The sequence below is a fragment of the Struthio camelus genome, chromosome 22 (genome assembly GCF_040807025.1).
Source record: "Struthio camelus isolate bStrCam1 chromosome 22, bStrCam1.hap1, whole genome shotgun sequence".
Classification (NCBI taxonomy): domain Eukaryota; kingdom Metazoa; phylum Chordata; class Aves; order Struthioniformes; family Struthionidae; genus Struthio; species Struthio camelus.
In genome coordinates this window covers 3,253,126-3,259,945 of record NC_090963.1, presented here as the reverse complement: position 1 = coordinate 3,259,945, position 6,820 = coordinate 3,253,126, and positions in this window count along the sequence as shown.

Genomic DNA, 6,820 nt, shown 5'->3' with positions numbered 1-6,820 from the left:
CTGCAGGGTTGTCGTGGAGGTTTTGTGGTAGGAGTGCGGTGGTGCTGCAGGGTTGTCGTGGAGGTTTTGTGGTAGGAGTGTGGTGGTGCTGCGGTGCTGTAGGAGGATTTATTTGGGCTGTTTGGTGCAGAGTAGGGGGCAGAGGTGAGGTTGCCTGTGCAGTGCAATTGGACGGGGGCTGGAGTTGAGCTGAGGTGGGTTTTGAAAGCAGCCTGGCCCCCAGCCCTCCCTGGCGGCCTCAGCCCTGTCCTTGTGCCTCGCGGGGCTGAGGAGGGACCTGCCTATCCCAAGCGGTGCCAGCGCTCCAGCGCCAGCTTGCACCTCTCTGCCTTCAGGAGCCAGCGTGAGAGTTGCAGAAAGTGGAGCGAAAGCTTCTGTTAAACAGCTCATGCGCTCCTCCCTGCCCAGAGTCGCCCGGGGTAGAAGTCCCACTTTGTTTTTTTCCCCCAAATTCAACACAAAGGTCCTTTCAAGAGAAGGTATTGTAAAGTACCAGCCTAAAATACCTTATTGTTATTGTGCTATGTTAATGTGATTAAAGTTGAGGACGACTCTGGAGCTTGTCTGAGCTAAGCCCCCTCAAATGCTACACACCTCTAAACGCTGTGGTGAAACAGCTGCCTTTGGAGGACCCTGGAGGGTTTTATGGCAACACCTCAACTCCTGCTGTCGTTCAATAGATTAAAGCCTTTACCTTCAAGAAGTCTCTGTCCTGTCTGCTTCAACGAGAAGAAACGAAATAAGGCTGTATGTTCACTGTTCTGTCTGTGCCTATAGCAGGAAAAATGAAATAAAATGCTATTTTCACTGCCCAGTGCGTGTCTATAGTGGGAGGAAAAAAACCTAAAATGTGTTTTTTCATTGTCCTGTATGTGTGTAAAGTGGGGGGGGGGGGAATTAAATGGTGTTTTCTCTGTCCTGTTTGTGGGTGAAGCATTTAAAAAAAGAAAGAAAGAAAGAAGACATGTTTTTTCATGGTCCTCTCAGTAACGCGCAAACAAAGAAATAAGGTTGTTTTCATTGTCCACTGTGTGTGTAAAGCAAGAGAAAAAAGAATAGTGAGAACATCAAACATCTTTCGGGCTAGAGCAGAAAAAAGACATAGTGTTTCCTCTATCCTCTTGATGTGTAAAGTGGGGGGGGAAAAAGAATGTTTTTTTCACTGTATTGTATAAACCAGGAGAAAACAAAAGATCCAAAGTCGTGTTTTCACTGTCTGGTTTGTGGGTAAAGCAGGAGGAAAAAAAAAAAAGAAAAAAGGTGTTTTCACGGTTGTGACTGTGCATAAAGTGGGGAGGTGAAAAAAGAAAAATAGTGATGCTTTCACTGTCTGCTCTGTGCCTATAGCAGGAAAAAATGAAATAAAATGCTATTTTCACTGCCCAGTGTGTCGATAGCAGAAAAAAAAACCTAAAATGTGTTTTTTCACTGTCCTGTATGTGTGCAAAGCAGGGGTGGAAAAAAGAAAAAGAAATTAAAGGGTGGTGCTTTCACTGTCCTATTTGTGTATAAAGCAGAAGGAAAAAGAAAAGAAATTAATTGATTATTTTCCCCTGTCCTGTTTGTGGGTGAAGCGTTTAAAAAAAAAAAAAGTAAAATAAAGCACACAGACATAAAATGTGTTTTTCATGGTCGTCTTTCTCAGTAATGTGGGAAGAAAGCAATAATGGTGTTTTCGTTGTCCGCTCTGTGTGTAAACCAGGAGACAAACCAAACTTTGAAATTGATGTTTTGACTATTGTCTTTTGGGCCTAGAGCAGAAAAAAACCATTAAAATAGTGTTTCATCTATCCTATTTGGGTGTAAAATGGGGGGGGGGGGGAGACAAAAAGAAATAGAATGGTTTTTCACTGTCCTGTGTTCTATAAACCAGAAAAAAGAAACCCTAAAGTGGTGTTTTCACTGTCCTGTGTTGTAGAAACCAGGAGGGGAAAAAAAAAAAAAAGAGAGATCTAAAATAGTGTTTTAACTTTCCTCTGGGTGGGTAAAGCAGGAGGAGGGGGAAAAAAAAAAGGAAAAGAAATTGTTTTCTGTGTGCTATCTGTGTACAAAGTGGGGGAGAAAGAAAAGAAAGGGTGGTGCTTTCACTGTCTGGTCTGTGCTTATAGCAGAAAAAATGAAATGAAATGGTGCTTTCACTGTCCGGAAAGCATTCCACTGTTTTCTGGTTTATACAGTAGAATGTAGACAGAAATAAGGTTGCTTTCGGTGTCCAGTGCATGCGTAAACAAAGAAAAAAGTGTTTTTTTTCCTGGTCGGTGTGTGTGTAAAGCAGGGTTAAGAAAAGAGTGCTTTCAGTGTCTTTTCTGTGTGTAAAGCAGAAAACAAAATAAAGTTGCTTTACAGATGCTCTGGACAGTGAAAACAAACAAAAAAACCCCCCACACCCTCACGTTTTTCACTGTCCTGTATAAGCACGTAAAGCAAGAAGAAAAAAAAAAAAGAAGAAACAGGTTGGGTTTTCACTATTGTGTTAGTGGGTAAAGCAGGGAAAAAAAAAAGACATAAAACGGTGTTTTGTTTTGTGGCAACCAGAAATAAAGAAATAAGGTTGTTTCCTGTATGGTATATGCGTAAACCATTAAAAAAAGAATGTTTTCACTGTCCTGTTTCTGCTTAAAGCAGGGGAAGGGGAAAAAAAAACCCCACCCCATGCAGTTGCTGTTTTCACTCTTGTCCTCTGGCAGGCCTGAAGCAGAGAAAAGAACTAAAATGGTGTTTTCAGTGTCTTGTTTGTGGATAAAGCAGAACAGAAGAAATACTGAAAATAACCTTATCTGGTGGGTGTTTAAATCAGAACAAAAAAAGATATAAAATTGTGTTTTACTATCCTATTTTTGCTTAAAGAACAAAGAAACGAAAAAAATAACCCTGAAGTGCATGTTTTCACTCTTTAGGTCTAAAGTAGAAAAAATAAAAAAAAATAGTGGTTTCCATGTCCTTTTTGTGTGTAAAGTGGAAGAAAAAAATGTTTTCACTGTCTGTTTGTGTGTAAACTAGAAAAGAAAAGGAAATAAAATGGAGTTTTAGTTCTTCTTTTCAAGTTTACACAATATAGGACAATTAAACTTGTGTTTTTGCAATCCTGCTTCTGGGTAAAGCAGAAAGGAAAAAAAGCAATTAAATGGTGTTTTGGCTGTCGTGTTTGCGTGTGAAACAGGAAAAAAAAGAAAGGATCCTTTCACTGTCCTGTTTAGTATAAACCAGAAAACGAAAGAAAAGAAAACGGTGTTGTCACTCTGCTGTTTCTGTGTAAAGCAGAAAAAAAGCTAAAAGGTGTTTTCACTGTCCTCTTCGTGCGTGAAGCTGACAGAAACGCAATAAGTTGCGTGTTGAGAGTCCTGGGCTTAAAGCGATGTAATAAAAAAATTGTTCACCTGCTTAAGTGGTGAAACACTCTTTCCCTGCCTGGCGGTGGGCGGGGCCAGGCGGAGCAGGGGCGGGGACGTGCCGCCTGGGGGCGGGGCCAACCGGGGACGTTCACACCCTGAGGCGGGTAGTTGGGAAGCGTTGACTGGGCGGTGGGAGGTCGGGGGCGCGGGGGCCTGGGGGCGGGGCCAGGGGCGGTCCTTTCATCTCCAGGGGGCGGGACTAAGAGGCTAGTTTGGGCAGAGGCGGGACCCGGGGTGGGTCGCTGGGTTGAGCCGCGGGGCGGGGCTAATGAAAACGGTGGGGCGTGACTGGCGCTGCGCTCCGGAGCTTGGGCGGTGCTGGGGCGGCGCTCCGCCCCGGGCCCCGCTTTCGGGGATGGCCCCGCCCTCCGTCCCACCCGCCGCGCCGCCGCTGCCCTGGCCTTCCCCCTCTCCCGGCCCTAGCCCCGCCCAGCAGCAGCGGTAAGCCACGCCCTCGAGCCACACCCCGGAGTCTTCGAACCCGCCCCTGGAAAACCCGCCCTGCCCAGAGTATAGGCCACGCCCCAATATGAAAGGACCGCCCGGGCCCCGCCCCTCCCCTGGAACCCGCCCCGCCGACCGCCCCTCTCAGGGTGCGAATGGCCCACCCCTGGCCCCGCCTATCTCCACCCGGGCCCCACCCACAGCCTCCCCAGCCCCTCGGACCCCGCCCAGGCTCTCCCCGCTGTTCTCACTGGCCCCCTGTGAAAAGGAGCTTCACTTCATAACGAAGTGAACGGGGTTTTTTTATACCGTGTGTTGTAGCATAAACATGACACAGAAAACACAACCTTATTGCCTTTTTTTCCACTTTATGCGCGAACAGGACAGGGAAAACACAAATTGCAGGTTTTTTTCCTTTACACACAGACATGAGAGTGAAAAAACTTTTTATTGCTTTTTTTTGTTTTTCCTTTATCAATGAACAGGGACAGTGAAAGCAATACTCTGTTTCTTTGTTTTTCCTATTTTCCCACTAACACGACAGTGAAAATAACCTTATTTCTTTTGTTCTGCTTTATCCACAAACAAGACACTGAAAACACCATTTTAGTTCTTTTCTCTGCTTCAGGCCTGCCAGAGGACAAGAGTGAAAACAGCAACTGCATGGGGTGGGGTTTTTTTTTCCCCTTCCCCTGCTTTAAGCAGAAACAGGACAGTGAAAACATTCTTTTTTTAATGGTTTACGCATATACCATACAGGAAACAACCTTATTTCTTTATTTCTGGTTGCCACAAAACAAAACACCGTTTTATGTCTTTTTTTTTTCCCTGCTTTACCCACTAACACAATAGTGAAAACCCAACCTGTTTCTTCTTTTTTTTTTTTTCTTCTTGCTTTACGTGCTTATACAGGACAGTGAAAAACGTGAGGGTGTGGGGGGTTTTTTTGTTTGTTTTCACTGTCCAGAGCATCTGTAAAGCAACTTTATTTTGTTTTCTGCTTTACACACAGAAAAGACACTGAAAGCACTCTTTTCTTAACCCTGCTTTACACACACACCGACCAGGAAAAAAAACACTTTTTTCTTTGTTTACGCATGCACTGGACACCGAAAGCAACCTTATTTCTGTCTACATTCTACTGTATAAACCAGAAAACAGTGGAATGCTTTCCGGACAGTGAAAGCACCATTTCATTTCATTTTTTCTGCTATAAGCACAGACCAGACAGTGAAAGCACCACCCTTTCTTTTCTTTCCCCCCCACTTTGTACACAGATAGCACACAGAAAACACAATTTCTTTTCCTTTTTTTTTCCCCCCTCCTCCTGCTTTACCCACCCAGAGGAAAGTTAAAACACTATTTTAGATCTCTCTTTTTTTTTTTTTTCCCCCTCCTGGTTTCTACAACACAGGACAGTGAAAACACCACTTTAGGGTTCTTTTTTTCTGGTTTATAGAACACAGGACAGTGAAAAACCATTCTATTTCTTTTTGTCTCCCCCCCCCCCCCCCATTTTACACCCAAATAGGATAGATGAAACACTATTTTAATGGTTTTTTTCTGCTCTAGGCCCAAAAGACAATAGTCAAAACATCAATTTCAAAGTTTGGTTTGTCTCCTGGTTTACACACAGAGCGGACAACGAAAACACCATTATTGCTTTCTTCCCACATTACTGAGAAAGACGACCATGAAAAACACATTTTATGTCTGTGTGCTTTATTTTACTTTTTTTTTTTTTTTAAACGCTTCACCCACAAACAGGACAGGGGAAAATAATCAATTAATTTCTTTTCTTTTTCCTTCTGCTTTATACACAAATAGGACAGTGAAAGCACCACCCTTTAATTTCTTTTTCTTTTTTCCACCCCTGCTTTGCACACATACAGGACAGTGAAAAAACACATTTTAGGTTTTTTTTCTGCTATCGACACACTGGGCAGTGAAAATAGCATTTTATTTCATTTTTTCCTGCTATAGGCACAGAGCAGACAGTGAAAGCATCACTATTTTTCTTTTTTCACCTCCCCACTTTATGCACAGTCACAACCGTGAAAACACCTTTTTTCTTTTTTTTTTTTTCCTCCTGCTTTACCCACAAACCAGACAGTGAAAACACGACTTTGGATCTTTTGTTTTCTCCTGGTTTATACAATACAGTGAAAAAAACATTCTTTTTCCCCCCCCACTTTACACATCAAGAGGATAGAGGAAACACTATGTCTTTTTTCTGCTCTAGCCCAAAAGATGTTTGATGTTCTCACTATTCTTTTTTCTCTTGCTTTACACACACAGTGGACAATGAAAACAACCTTATTTCTTTGTTTGCGCGTTACTGAGAGGACCATGAAAAAACATGTCTTCTTTCTTTCTTTCTTTTTTTAAATGCTTCACCCACAAACAGGACAGAGAAAACACCATTTAATTCCCCCCCCCCCCCCACTTTACACACATACAGGACAATGAAAAAACACATTTTAGGTTTTTTTCCTCCCACTATAGACACGCACTGGGCAGTGAAAATAGCATTTTATTTCATTTTTCCTGCTATAGGCACAGACAGAACAGTGAACATACAGTCTTATTTCGTTTCTTCTCGTTGAAGCAGACAGGACAGAGACTTCTTGAAGGTAAAGGCTTTAATCTATTGAACGACAGCAGGAGTTGAGGTGTTGCCATAAAACCCTCCAGGGTCCTCCAAAGGCAGCTGTTTCACCACAGCGTTTAGAGGTGTGTAGCATTTGGGGGGGCTTAGCTCAGACAAGCTCCAGAGTCGTCCTCAACTTTAATCACATTAACATAGCACAATAACAATAAGGTATTTTAGGCTGGTACTTTACAATACCTTCTCTTGAAAGGACCTTTGTGTTGAATTTGGGGGAAAAAAAACAAAGTGGGACTTCTACCCCGGGCGACTCTGGGCAGGGAGGAGCGCATGAGCTGTTTAACAGAAGCTTTCGCTCCACTTTCTGCAACTCTCA